The sequence below is a fragment of the Amphiura filiformis genome, chromosome 16, assembly GCF_039555335.1.
Source record: "Amphiura filiformis chromosome 16, Afil_fr2py, whole genome shotgun sequence".
Taxonomy (NCBI): domain Eukaryota; kingdom Metazoa; phylum Echinodermata; class Ophiuroidea; order Amphilepidida; family Amphiuridae; genus Amphiura; species Amphiura filiformis.
Genome location: NC_092643.1, coordinates 10,409,208 through 10,425,131, shown reverse-complemented (window position 1 = coordinate 10,425,131; position 15,924 = coordinate 10,409,208). Strand labels below are relative to the sequence as shown.

General features: G+C 38.8%; 1 pseudogene; it reads right to left on the bottom strand.

Moving 5' to 3' along the window:
• Nucleotides 1-286: 286 nt before the first annotated feature.
• Nucleotides 287-13,786, bottom strand: LOC140172417 (ganglioside-induced differentiation-associated protein 1-like; annotated as a pseudogene).
• Between the last annotated feature and the right edge of the window lie 2,138 nt (nucleotides 13,787-15,924).

Here is a 15,924-nt window from a genome sequence, read left to right as displayed (position 1 = left end):
AGATTAATTCATTTAGCAAAAATATCGTGAAATTAGAATTACGTTCTGGTACACCAGAACGAAATAATTACAACATATTGTCTATGGAAAGTGTAATACACATAGCTATGGGTCGTTGTCGAGTTTCTACGGGAAGATCATTTAAAACAAAGCAACCTGACGAACCTGTCTCAACATGTTCAAGGGTACAAAATAAATATGTTGATTTTCTATAGTTTATAGGGATTCTTTGGTTAAGTTTTATACTTGAAATATTGTTTTTGTTTTTTGGTGTTTTTTTTGGGGGGGGGGGGTTGTTTTTGGAAAACTAAAAGACATGGGCATTTTTTCAAGCCATTTGCCATTTTGACGTCTACCTAAAATTTAAGCCTCAAATTATTAGGCCACCAAGAAGGAAACCCTTTATACTGCACATAAACAGCAAACCCCAATGCCGCTGCAAACACAGAAAATCCCAACAAACGTGGGAACGCCTTCCTCATTTGATGTTTCAATTTAGGTACCACAGTCGATAGAAATAAGTTATTAGCGCTTCCACATGCTCTTTGGAAACTTTTCCATTGTAGAACACGAGCATAGTAGGCCGCAATATATGGACGTTTGCCATCACCCCACATTCTTTTCACTTGTCCTGCTAGAACAAGACGGTGTAAAAGAGTAGGTAGATGTCAGCGATGGTGAAATGATCACAACAACAAAGCCAAGGATCAGAATCAGTGAAGTTATCTGTAAACAAAAGGTGAAGAAGAAAGGAAGGAGAGTATTAAACATGTTAAAGACGAACAAGATATTAAGGAGGAATCGGAATGGAGAAGATATAGAATGAAATAAAGGAGAAGAAATGACAGAAAGAAGGAGGTGGAAGAATGCATGAGGAAGTAGAAGTATATAGGAAACAGATGAAGAAGAAAACGATAGGAGGAAAACACAATAATATTATTGTAATATCAATGAGATAAATTGCAGCAAATTAATCATCATACAAATTTAATTTTGATTAGGCCAAAAAAAGGTTTGTCTCAAAGCTCGCGCGCGCATTTGTAAAATCGTGAGATTTGGAAAAAAAAAGAAATGCGGAATTTTTTTTATTTCAAAAAAAATTTTTTTATAGTTTTTCCAGAAAAATTCGGCGAAAATCAGATTGTTTTTCTCCAAATACCATTAAAAAAAGTCGGGAATAATTTTTCTTTTTTAAATCGCATTTCGCATTTGTTTTCAAACCACTCGTAACCTTTGAGACAAACCATTATTTTTTTTGGCCTTAGTACGACTTGCAAGATGATATACGTCACTAGCATTTTCCACAATACGGCCACCTGCAAGGGCCTCATCTAACACTCACTAGAAAATCAGCATGGAGAATGCTTTGCGAGATGCTTTGAAGACTTTTATGTGTTTTATCCAGGTGAGTGATATAGAATTGTGGAATGTCATGTGAATATCTGATTTTAGTCTGGTGTCGCAACAGGTCAAGGGTCAATTTCTAATTTGCTTAGGGTCCAAAAATTAAAGTTGCTCCGATTTGTGTGAGAGTTGTAGCAAATTGTTTGCCTACCAATAGAAATTCAGACCCCTGCGTCCCCTTCACCAGGTCACCTGTGCCTGGCCGAAGTTTCATCAGCGTTATCTTCTAGATTTCTGCTGTCAATGCCTATATACTTGACATAAACACTAAATCAAATGTTGGTAGCGATCAGAGTAATGGGACTAGCTACTGTGCATTGTGCTTTTCTAACTTAATGTTGATCGTTATTCATGTTGCTAGCAACTTCTGATCGATATCAAAGCGAAATCGCGAAATTAATGCGTCGTCGACGTCATCCAAAACGCTACGCTCAATGCGATTGCTTAGTATCCCGGCTTAGTATACGACCATAAATCTTACTCTGTATGCTCTTACCAAGTTTTCCATTCCATTTTTTGGAAAGTTGTCCTTCAATCTCTGCCATAATTGAATCGCATTCCTTCAATGCAACAAGGAAGTTTTCTTCATTGGTCAAATCTCTTTCTTTGTGCACTTTTACTTTGGCCAGGTAATGCTCTCGTAAGTCGGGATGCTTTTCAGCCAATTTGCGCATTTCGTCATCTATAACATCCCACGTCTCTGCAAGAGTGTAAACGATAAATATAATATAATTTAGTTTCATCATTTCAAACTTATTCGTAATACCCATAAAAACTGCATGGGGAGCCTATTGGAAAGGAAACATGTAAGATAAGACTGGAGGCATTGCGGGGAGGCACTGAAAGAAACTGGAGTCTGGATGACTCTAAAAACAGATTCCAATCACTCTGCGACTCTGTCTAAAATGACTCCATATTGGGAGTCATCTGACTCTCTTTAAGAGTCATAATTTGTTGACTCCGCTAAAAAGAAGAGTCACCGTTGCAGAGTGGCTGGACTCTGCTTTTAGAGTCACCCAGACTCCAGTTTGACTTTCAGTGTTTATGAGAGTTCCTGGAATCTGCTTCTAGAGTAACCCATACTCCATTTATAGAGTTCCCCGGCTCCATTACAGGTCACTTCGACAGTCCGACTCCAGGAGCTTCCAGGTAGGAAAGCTTACGATTATTAGCTTTACCTCACCGTCAGGTTAAAATTCTCCGGTCGAATCTAGCTCAAGACCAAGTTAGCCTACAGCATCCAAATACCACATCACACTGTCCAACACCAACATATGATACACCTTGCGTATGACCAGCATGCTGAACAGCAGCAAACAGCAGCAACATACTAATGCAAAATGGCCGCTACCACAGCAATACACGGGTACCTCGTCGATGACTCTGAATGTAGAGTCAATTGACCCCACGTGTATAGTCAATTGACTCTGTAGTGAAAGTCAGGTCCGATTCCTTTTGAGAGTCAATATTGAGTGCCAATTATTGAGTGTCAATTATTGAGTGTCAATAACTACCACGTCGTACAAGACTCCGCAGGTAGAGTCAATTGACTCCACGGGTAGAATCAACTGACTCTCTTGTGACAGTCAGGCGACTAGTAGTCAATGCTAGTTTACTTCACTTTGCGAGTCACATGAATCCATGCTGGCTATCAGTGGGGATGTGTAGGTACGTCGACCAGGTTCAAAACCCCGCAGGCATATTATACAGCAACACATTACGACATTAATACGAGAAAACTTTACTGCAGGTTATAAAAGATTATTATTATTATTAAGATTATTTTCAGGAAATATAATGCATAACAAAGTTGTCAGGAGATCAAAATATGCTATGTAAATATTAAGACAAATGATGACTTACGTTTAGCGTACTTGACGTCGAACCTATTGGGCATCTTACAGTCATGAGTATGTTGTCGATAGCATAATGATCCATACGAGATGTTCTCAATCTTAATCGTTTGCATTAAGTCTGTGAAGTAGGCCACACGGTCACTTCCTGGAGTGCTCGAAGCTGGGTAGAACTTGGGTGCTGAAAATGCAACAGACCTTGTTTAATATGATAACGTAAATATACTTCGTTCTCTAACGAATGGAAACATCTACCAATGACCAATGCAATGATGCTAAATAATCAACGATGCATGTTTGGCCAGATCCTCATAAAGTATATCGACCAAATAAAATGTCCCCATTAATTCTGATTACTTATTTTCCATTACTAACAAGTATCGATCCCAGCATCGACGGTCGATCCAAAGATCGGATAAATTTGGCTGCGATGCGGCAGTCTAACCCTAACGCCTCAGTGCTTTTTCACTGGAAGGGAAAGAAGGAAGGAATAAAGAGAGAAAACAAACAAAGAAGTTGTTTGTTTTGATAGGGATTCGAACCCGAGACCGGCCTTGCACTAGGTCGTCGACCCATGCAAACGGGTGTTTTGCTGCCCGGCCAAAGAAACCATGCGTATAAATACTTAGGGTGATTGCGTCATCACATCACATGAGATACATACATAAACGCGCAGTGCATAATGTCATGTATTTATTAAACATCTGACATGCTTAAGAAAGTTCCTGCAATCTTACAGCGGCTAAAACCAATACTTTTCACAATGTGTATAATTTTACACTTTATAGTATTAGAGGTCAGTTAATCTTTATTTCTCACCATCTGGAGTAATTTCATCCAAATATCGAATGATATCTTTGGAGTCTGTTTTAATTATTTCACCGTGTTTAAGTGTGGGTACCGTTCCATTGGGTTGTATACGCATGTACCATGGCTCGATAGCTTCACCGGAGTGGAGGCTGATGATGTGGCTGCGATATGCCAAACCCTTTTCTTCAACCGCAAGGCGAGCCTGAAATGTAAAAAATATATTATTAGTTGCAGATCCACAAGATAGTAAATTGGTTTGTCAGCTTATAGGACCGACAAAGATCCTACCTATGCCACTCAGTGTAGCAAATGGGGGAGGGGAAGGGGAACGGTTATTTTGGCTCACATGGATGCAAATACAAATGTTAGTTCTACGTTGAATTATTGTTAGTCACATTAACGTTTCCATAAAGTTACATTCGGTTGGTATGCTTACCGTCAGAAAACAAACTTCTTCTTCCTTCCTTATAAGTGCCTCGATCCCTCATACACACTTAAAACTACGGGGTCAAAAAATGACCCAAACGGGGTCATTTTTTGACCCCGGCATAGTTATCAACTAAACACCATACCACTAACGGGGTCATTTTGACCCCATTGGTCGGGGTCATTGCAATGACTACGTATTTGGGTCAAATAGTAACCCCATTGGGGTCAAATATTACCACATTTCGGGGTCAAATGAAATGACCCCTTCAAAAGGGTTGCCTTATTGGGTTACTTAATGACCTCATTTCGGGGTCAAATGAAATGACCCATTTGCAAGGGTTGTTTTATAGGGTACTCAATAACCACATTTAGGGGTTGTTTGGATTTTTTTAGTAGGCCTATGGTCATGCTGGTCCCACCAGGACATAAGTGTGTTTCTGCACAGAGAAAGCAATACATAAACAGCAAACTGCAAAATGCATCTGTGTATCACACTCACACGCAGTCAGTCATCGTCTATGACAGTTCACGTATTATAAGCTTACATGATATAAGCTTATAACAATTAACTGCAGCCAACACACCGGCCACGACAGCATGAAATTGGAATGAATCTGCGTGCATAGATAAGGGTCTATGCATCCTTGCAGTCTCACTTTTCAACTAACTTTTCATATTCCATCATGCAGACAAGCACACACGACAATCCGCTGAGCTGCACAATCAGAACAAATATGGCGCTGATGTGACCACGTGGGAAGCCGATGCACACCGTGTGTGCAAATAGTTCGAAATGCAAGTCATTATAAAGTTGACAAATTGGGTAACTTCGGTCAAAAAATTAGTTTTATTTATTAATCAACAAACATTAATTGCAGCTCATGTTTAAACTCATTTATGAATTGAGATTTTCAAAGCGGAAGATTGAAACTGATATCAATGCGCGACGGTATCGGCAAAATGACCACTAAGTTTTTGACCACGTTCGTCGTGGCTAAAATGACCTCGTGAATGTGGTAAAATTAAAACAGTACAACCCCCTTGAAGGGTCAAAACAACCCCAAACGTGGTCAATTCAAAATGACCACGGAAAATATAACCCCGTAGTTTTTAGTGTGTATGTATGAGTATTATCGCACTGTGTACAGACAAGCTGTACTTATTTTTTACTCGGGAACCTAGAGTAGATGAGTGTATTTTTGAGGTACAGTCAACAGTACCGGGATGATCCCCTGCTCTTTTCGAATAGCCTGTGACGTTCTTTAACGTGCACACTACATTAATTAATGTGAGAAAATATGCATGTACACGGGACCGACAGCTTAAAGTCCCCTCCGAAGCACTAAGCAAGTAGAGTGAAGTGTATTGCTCAAGGACACAAAGAGCCAGCCGAGCTCAAGCGGACCCGGGATTCGAACCCTTCACCCTTGGATTCACAGTCCAACGCCTTAACCGCTAAGCCACGCTCTCCTCTTTAGACATCCAAAATATAATCGATAGCTACCAATGAAGAAGTTTAAGTTAGGTTGTATTTACATCGCTACAACGACTAACCAAAATAAAACTAAAAAATGCAACGTCATATTGACGGTAGAATTAAAATTGTGCCCACTGTATTTGTGCGACGACATTGGCTGTGTCGACATCGTAAAAGTAACACATAATTAGCGTTATTTCACGTTAGGTTATATTAGAGTCACGCGGTAGCCGTGACCAGCAAGTTTTTAAAAAAAAGACTGATAAAGAAGACTAATAACAGATGCTCCCGCGAGACTATATTTACACCTAACATTAAAACACTTGACTTCTATTGTTCGATGTTATTTTTCGCTGGGTACAAAATGTATCTAAAACCATGCTAAATGTTATTTACAGTCCCAGGTGTAATATCGTGACAACTCATTAATTCCAAAAGGGCCACCAATCCTACAGTCAATCATTGTTCGTAATAAACAAATATTTTTGCTTCCATTTCACGCGGTATTTCATAGCGAAAATTAGTTGCAAATCATACTGATCCAGAATTTTTGGACACTGCTACAGGTCTACCTGGTTATCACCTTCACACTACTTTTTCAGATTCACTTCCAAATATACCCTAGCAGTTTCCTGGATACCCTACATAAAAATTCTCAGCCACATTCGCCAAAAAATCAAGTTTTTTACCATTCTTTTGTTCATATCGGACGACGCATCCATTTATATAATAAATGCTGTATTTCGACACAGTAATTTATAGCAGAGGCCCGTGGTCTAATGGTTAGGGCGCTTGACTCCAGATACGCTATCCCGAGTTCGAAACCCGGTGACCAACTGATTTTTTTCTTCAATGTTTTATTAAACAATTTATTGTCATTAATCAAGGATAACATAATTTTAAACATCCAGTGCTATTGTGATATTATTTTTTTATTAAAGCAAGTTGTTTGATTCTCATGGAAATTGTTTATTGTGTTAAGGGCCTATTTAAAAACACAGCATAATGAGATACAACACCATCAAGGATCAAAAGAAATCTGAATAACCAAGAAACTAGATCAGGTATTATAGGGTATGCAATACGACGTTACTCATTGTTATTCTCATCTTAAATATATTTTGTCCTACCACGGGCAAATTCGCATGATAATAGGACAATAAAACATGATTGTGATATGTATGAATGGTTGTTGAATCGATTCAGAGACCTGACTCTCTGTCATCTTCAGCTATCGTAGAACATGACAATTGTCATACCGTCCCGGTAGGTTGATTACAAACACTCTGTAGGTGTGGAAAATTGTTCCGCTAGTATGGAAGGCCAGCAGGAAAAAAAATATCCAAATAACATTCATCAAGCATATATAGTACGGAAGCGTCTATGTGACACAACTTGACAAGATAATTATCTTGCCATGTCGACTTATTATCAGCATTATGTCAACATGACGATATAAAATATCTCGCCAAGACAACTGAACAAACAAATCAACATGGCAAGATAAATTTTCATGCTAAGTCGACATACCAAAAATGGATATCGTCTTCGCGAAATAAATTATTATGCCAAGTCAATTTAGCAACAAATTAATGTCTACATAGCAGGATATTTTGTCACGTCCAGTTGACTTAACAAACAATATAAGTCAACATGGTAAGATTAAATTATCATACCAAGGAATAGTAATTTTTGACACCGTAGAATTTAAATTATTGTAAAGCATCCTCGGGATGTAGAGGAGGGGGCGGCCCGAAATTAAAGGGAAAATTAAATCTCAAAAGACCGCCGACAACCGCCGCTCAATAGGGATATCCAACTAGATTGCCCCGCAGGGCTACAAAGAACCACAAACCGCGAAATTTGGATATCCAGCTAGATTGTCCCGCAGGACTCAGGAACCACAAATCTTGAAATATGGATATCCTACAAATTAAAACCACAAACCGCGAAAAACCGCCAACAACTGCCGCTTAATAGAAATATTCAACTATATTGCCCCGCAAATACAAAGAACCACAAACCGTGAAATTTGGATATCCAACTAGATTGCCCCGCAGGGCTAAAGAACCATAAACCGCGAAATAGGGATGTCCAACAAGTTTTAACTATAAATTAGCCCTCGATAGAGGGCAAAGCTTGAAGGATTCGGGAAATTATATCCACGAACCGCGAAAGTTACCTTAACAAACAATATAAGTCAACATAGTAAGATAAATTACCATACCAAGTAATAGTAATTTTTGACACCGTATAATTACAATTTTTGAAAAGCATCCTCGGGATGTAGAGGAGGGGCGGCCCGAAATTAAAGGGACAACTAAATCTCAACTGGCCGCCGCAAACCACCGCTCAATAGGGATATCCAACTAGATTGCCCCGCAGGGCTACAAAGAACCACAAACCGCGAAATTTGGATATCCAGCTAGATTGCCCTGCAGGAATCAGGAACCACAAATCTTGAAATATGGATATCCTACCAATTAAAACCACAAACCGCGAAAAACCGCCAACAACTGCCGCTCAATAGAAATATCCAACTAGATTGCCCCGCAGGGCTATAAAGAACCCCACACCGCGAAGTATGGATGTCCAACAAGTTTTAACTATAAATTAGCCCTCGATAAAGGGCAAGGCTTGAAGGATAAGGAACATTATAACCACGAACCGCGAAAGACCTCCAACAACCACCTCAATAGAGATATTCAACTAGATTGCCTGCAGGGCTACAAAGAACCACAAACGGCGAAATTTGGAAATCCAACTAGATTGCCCCGCAGGGCTACAAAGAACCACACACCGCGAAATATGGATATCCAACAAGCTTAAACAATAAATCAGCCACGATAGAGGACAGGGTTTGAAGAATAAAGAAATACCACGAACCGCGAAAGACCGCCAACAACCGCCGCTCAATAGAGATATCCAACTAGATTGCCTGCAGGGCTACAAAGAACCACAAACGGCGACATTTGGATATCCAACTAGATTGCCCCAGGGCTACAAAGAACCACTTACATTTTAGTTATAGGTATAGCTACATATACTCGTATTTTTTATTATCATAAATCAAGGATAATATTATTCAAACTTCTATTTTTCGCTTTATTCGTCTTATGGAGTACTTCGTAACCGGATGACTTTTCAAGCTTGGAGCTACTCGGCTTCATTCATAAAAAAAGCAAATCTACCAAAAAACGTTGACAACGTAAAAAGCAGCAAGTTTAAAAAGCCCCACCTCGGCTCACTTTTTGAAACTTGGTCCCATTTGTAAAAGATACTGATTTAAACTTTGTCATAATTATCAACTTAAAACATTTGCAGAAGTGTTATGTATCTTTAATTTGCCGATGCGATATTAAGTTGTCAGCATTCTGGAACGATCAGAAAGGTTGTTCTTGGCCAATATCCTATATATGTTTTGTTTTATAATAATTATTAAGTTCATGATCAATGATTGAATTAAACGAATAACAAGTAGGCATGTTAATGGCAATGATGCTATTGCTGTTGATATTCAAAATGGGACCAAGTTTCAAAAAGTGAGCCGAGGTGGGGGCTTTTAAACTTGCTGCTTTCTTTACGTTGTCAACGTTTTTTGGTAGATTGATATTACCAAACTGACCAATGCCATGTCCGATTGACGTTAGAATAGGGTTGGTTATGTTGACGTTGTCAAAATGACAAAAACAAATGATAGTTATACGTTGAATTAATATTGTTGGTCACATTAACGTTTCCAAACTAACCAAACTATGTGTTTGTTTTAAAAGGGCATTTCGTGATCCACAGCCTCATCCCCCACTTTTCTCAAAAAAGTTGAGATTTTTATATCACTGGAATACTCTGGCTACATAATGTTTATGTACAAAGTATTTCTTGCAGATTAATTCGTTTAGCAAAGATATCGCGAAATTTGAATTTCGTTCTGGTGCACCAGAACGAAATTACAACGTATTGTCTATGGAGCAGTGTAATACACATAATCATGCATAAATCGCAAACGCAAAATCGGAATCAACTGAAATTTTGGGAATATGCTTTTTTCGTGGATATGTACTGAAAAATGTCATAAAAAGAGGATGTTAGGATCACGAAATACTCCTTTAAGTTACGTTTTGGTTGGTAATAATGTACTATTAATGTTCCTTTGGTCATTTGGACAACCAAAATATAACCAATGATGAAATTGAAATTTAGTTGTATTTACTTTGCTACAATCAAAATAAAACCAAAATACAACGTCATATTGACGTCGGAATTAAAACTGTGCCCGCTATAGGTTTGTGCGACGACGTTGGCTGTGTGTCGATGTCGTAAAAGTAACATGGTGTTATTTTCGCGTTATTTTCAGATTGACGTTAGAATGAGGTTGTTATGTTGATTGTTGAATGTTGAAGTTGTCAAAATGACAAATACAAATATTAGTTACTAGAGAACAACAGCATTTGTTGTTGCTGCTGCAACTTCAACTTGAAGTAGATTAAGTAAGAGCTATTTATAACAGCTTGACACTCTTTGCGCAATTCATGAGTATATGGTGCAATAAGATTCAGTTTGACTGAGAAAGTCTGTCTGATTGTACTACATTTCCCTAGTTACAGCCCGATCGATCGGAGCAACTTTATATTTGACCTGACCTTTGACCTCAGATGACCTTTGTGGTTTCATACTCCTAAAGTGATAGGAATCAATTTTCCCCAAGTTACAGCTTAATTGGAGCAACTTTACATTTGACTTGACCTTTGACCTCAGATGACCTTTACGTTTTCATACTCCCCACGTGTCAGGAATCATTTTCTGCAAGTTACAGCCCCATAAGAGCAACTTTAAATTTTACCTGACCCTTGACCTTGGATGACCTTTGCGGTTTTATACTCCCCAAGTGTCAGGGATCATTTTCCCAGAGTTACAGCCTGATCATAGAAACTTTAAATTTGACCTGACCTTTGACCCCAGATGACCTTTGCGGTTTCATACTCCCCAGGTGACCTTGGATGACCTTTGTGGTTTCATACACCCCAAGTGTCAGGGATAATTTCCTTCAAGATACAACCCAATCGGAGCAACTTTAAATTTGACCTGACCTTTGACCTCAGATGACCTTTGCGGTTTCATACTCCCCAAGGGCTAGGGATTGTTGTACCCGAGTTACAGCCCGATCGGAGCAACTTCCAATTTGACCTGACCTTTGACCTTGGATGACCTAGCAAACGCAAACTTGCTCTGGATTTGCATGTACATGTGTAGGCCCAATATCATACCATGATGCACCAATTCATTAAACACTGAAAACTTTAAATGAATTAGTAGATTAGATATAGATTCCTCTCATGTTGGTGCATGGGGTATACTAATGTTTCTTTCAAATAATTAACTCTAGCCACTTTTTACTTTAGCCTAGCCACTTGTTACACTTGCTTGTGCAATACTGCCAGCCCAATATTCAATGTATTCAATGTTATCAGAGCTATTTATAGACGGTCATCTCAGTGGACAGGACAGGTCCAAACCTGCTGGTTTACTTGGAAGATTTGGTGTGCTGCCAATAGCTGCCACACACTGACACAGCACGGACACACTGACACACACATTACAGATCTGGCGTTATTAGTAGTATGATATGTTGAATTATTGTTGGTCACATTAGGTTTCCAAACTAAGCAAACTTTGTGTATGCTTTAAGTTACATTCGGTTGGTATGCTTACCGTCAGAAAACAAACGTAATATTAATGTTGTATTTTGGTTGGCCAATTCGACAATCAAAATATAATCGATAGTTACCAATGATGAAGTTTAAGTTTGGTTGTATTTACATCGCTACAACGACTGACCAAACTAAAACTAAAAAAATGCAACGTCATATTGACGTCAGAATTAAAATTGTGCCCACTGTATTTGTGCGACGACATTGGCTGTGTCGACATCGTAAAGTAACACAGTGTTATTTGCACGTTAGGTTATATTGATATTACCAAACTGACCAATGCCATGTCCGATTGACGTTAAAATAGGGTTGGTTATGTTGACGTTGTCAAAATGACAAAATACAAATGATAGTTATACGATAATTATTGTAGTTTCCAAACTAACCACACTTTATGGTGTGTTTTTTTCAGTTACATTTTGGTTGGCATGCTTACCGTCAGAAAACAAACGTAATATTAACATTTTATTTTGGTTGGTTATTTGGACAACCGAAATAGCTCAAAATATAACCAATGATGAAGTTGAAATTTGGTTGTATTTACGTCGCTACAACCACTAAGCAAAATCAAACCAAAATACAACGTCATATATACTGCAGTTACTGTTCATTTTCCTATCCACAATACACAGTGCTCTCACCATTGAGGTGTCACCTCTACAAATTACAGTGTATGTTAGAGGTATAGGGCATTTCCTAATTAACGTCACTGTGTGAAAAATAACCGGCCAATATTTGTTGTACTCTCTGAAATTCTAGGAAATATAGTTTTGTAACATGTCCTAAATTTTTAGCTAATTTAGATATTTGGAAATATTCGCACTTTGGTGTTTTAGTAAGTAGCCTAAGGCACGGCATGGCCTGCAAAATTCCATGTGTAAATCGAATGCAACTTTTAGTGACTATCGCTCACTTTCAGACCGCTCTCTTCCGTAGGGCATTCAAGCTAAACCACTTGACGGATGTTTTTTGTACTTGCTGTCAATCAAGATAATGTATTCATTAGGGGTGGTGCAATAATTATGTGTACCCCTGGGGGTGAATTCTCAAAATGGTCTGCCAAAATCGCTTGCCCCCCTTTGGCCGTGCCAAAAATCTTTGCCCCCCTTTGGCCGTGCCAAAAACCTTTGCCCCCCTTTTGACGTGCCAAAAATCTTTGCCCCCCCTTACACATGCAAGATTTTGGGGAACACAAATTTATACCTTAAATTGTCTTAACATATAATGCGAGCGCATCGAGCAGGAAATTTGGCATATTTGAACGTGTTCGTAACATTTTCCTACGCCTTTTTAGGGCGTAATATAGAAACGGTGCCCAAAATATCTGTGCCAAAAATTGCTTGCCCCCCCCTTTCGACCTGCCAAAATTGCTTGACCCCCCTTTCGACCTGCCAAAAATGCTTGCCCCCCTTTTGGCCTGCCAAAAATCTTTGCCCCCCTATAATTCACCCCGGGGTATACATAATTATTGCACCACCCCTTACATGTAGGTTAAAAACTGGGTATGTGGGGCATCTGCAAATGTTCGTACCTCCCTGATATGTAAATGACAGAGCTCCCATATCTGCCATAACTTTGGTCAGTGCAGCGAGTCAGGGGATTTCAAGTGGGTGATTATTGATTGGCAAGTGCCATAGTTGGGCATAAGTGCAGTCCACCATTTCAATGTGGAGGATCGATAGGCTAGACTTTATCGATTGATTTTGCTGGAGTAGTTTAAGTACTGCAAAGGTCGAATCTTGTTTGCTGTGCAGTTTAACACTGTGATTGACGTCAGAATTAAAAATTGTACCCTCACTGGGTTGTATTGTAAATTACATTTTACGAATAGAAGTGAACTCATTATCCAATGACAGTCTCGTACTTATAAGCTCTTATACTTACCCTCTGCGAATAGAATGATGCCGGAGTGTAATACAATGTCAAAGCCATTATCAAAAAGCAGTTCGATTATTGATTTGAGCTGGATCTAGTCAAAAGTTATTTTTTCACTCTCTCAATTAATTTTGTACACCGTACTACCTGGCCCTATACTACATGGAAGGCATGAACATCACTGCTTCAACCAACTGTAATAGTGATATAACTAAAGTAAACATTCAGACATAGTACAAGTGGTGGGTGACTGACACTCCGACATTCACAAAAAGTTTGCACAACCTTTGTACTGGAATCGTGTCTAAGGGACGCACCATTAGATATCAAGGGGGCTGGGTGCTTGGGTTCGTGACAATTTTTTTAAACAACTCGGTGGGGCTTTCTTTTTTACTCCTCGGTGAGGCCATTTTTCAAATTAATCGTGAAGTTTTATCTATTTTCATTTTTCAACAATTTGTTTTTAGACCGTATCTTTACCATTTTTACCCTTTTAGCACCTAAATTTCGTTTGTTGTGAAAAACACGAGGGAAAAAAATTTCCCCACATCAAGTTGGTGTACCTTGCTTTTTTTCTTTCCTATTATTTTTAGGTTAAAATGAGTTCACATGGTAAGTTTTTCGCGCGTAGCGCGCGGGGGAAATGTTCAAAGGAGATGCATGTCTGGGATTTTTTTTTTCAAAACATAGAATCATGTGTAAAGATTTCTCACGAAAAAACATATATACCCACATTACGTATGTATCAGTGTGGCATAGATTTCCTTTTTACATTGGGGTGGACTTTGATGAAAATCTGCGAAGTAAAGTGAATCGAGTGTTTTCGCTCACAGAATCACTTTTTACACACAAATGCGCACATCATCTTTACCAATTCGAAGCTAAAATATTAAATATGATGAAAAATTGAACAAATTCCCCCGCAAATTCCTCGAAGCGCGAGAAAATTAGCAATTTGAAAGCAATTATGCGGTTAATTTTTCTTCACAAACTGTCACAGATTTTTTTCACCCCGACGTCTGATCTGAGGTGGAACAATCTTTTTTTCTTTTGATGGAGCAATTTTTTTTACTCTGGCACAACTTTTTTTTTCAAAAAACTACCCCCGAAATCAAATGATGCGTCCCTAATGTGACCCATATACGCGTTCAATATTATTGGGCAATACCAAAGACCCTAGATACAAAATCTGCCATTGTGCACTATTATTAAATGATCAGTGTAGGGTCAGTGCACACCCGAGTGCACAGCACAATGGTAGATTTTAGTATCTAGGGTTGTTGATATTGCCCAATGAAATTGAACCTATATTTAGTTCCCCGCTTAGGGAGTGTTCATAAAATATAAATATTTTGGTGGGGGTTGGAAAATATAAGGGGATCAAAACAATTTTTGGTCCTAAAAATGGGGATCCAAAAATAAGTTCAGTCCTCAATATAGGGGATCCAAATTTTAAACAATTGAGGGTAAAATGTTCGACAAGCAGGACCGTAACCAGAGAGGGTCACGGGATCCCAAATGCCCATAAGTCCCCTTTTTGACCCGAAGTCCCATTTGCGTGGGACTTTTTTTTTTTTTGGGGGAATCCACTTTTCAAAATCCCCTGCCCCCCCAGTCCAAAAAGGTCCAAATTTTTGAAAAAAAGTCCACTTGTTCAAAATCAGCCCCCCCCCCCTAAAACTTGGTTACGGCCCTTTCGACAAGGCATGGACATTTGGACATTCCAAAAATTTTGCCCGCGTCACACGCATGAAACAATTGTTAAATGTTCAATTGTGTGCTCTTAAGCTCCAAATCAACAAAAATTGCGCACTTTACAATTTAGATGCAACACTATAGTACCAGGAGAAAGGACTTTTTCCTTTACATTTTCTGAAGTTAATTTGTATTATTTTTGAACTTTGCATTTAAACCTTCAGAATTTGCTAGCTACTCCTGATGGAACTAAATTCCACTTAGACCAGGTCTAACTTTAGACCCTGTCTAAGTCTTTTGTGCATACGGACCTATAGGCCTATTAAACTCAAATGAGTAATAACTCACTTTTTAGTTAATAATACCGATATTTCAAGAAATATTTGGTACATAAACATTATGTAGCCAGAGGTATCCAGTGGTATACAAATCTCAAGATTTTTTTTAGAACAGTGGGGGGATTGAGGCTGTGGATCACGAAAATGCACTTTTAAATAAAACTCACATGAACTTACTCCGTGAATATGTAGGTTAGGGTGGGCCAAAAAACACCTTTTTTCTCGGATCGACTTGGAACTCTCAGAGAATTTTACTAGGGTACATACTACTATTGTGCTAAAATATCAGTAAGATCGGAGCATGTTTCGCCCAGGCAGTAGATTTTCACAAAATC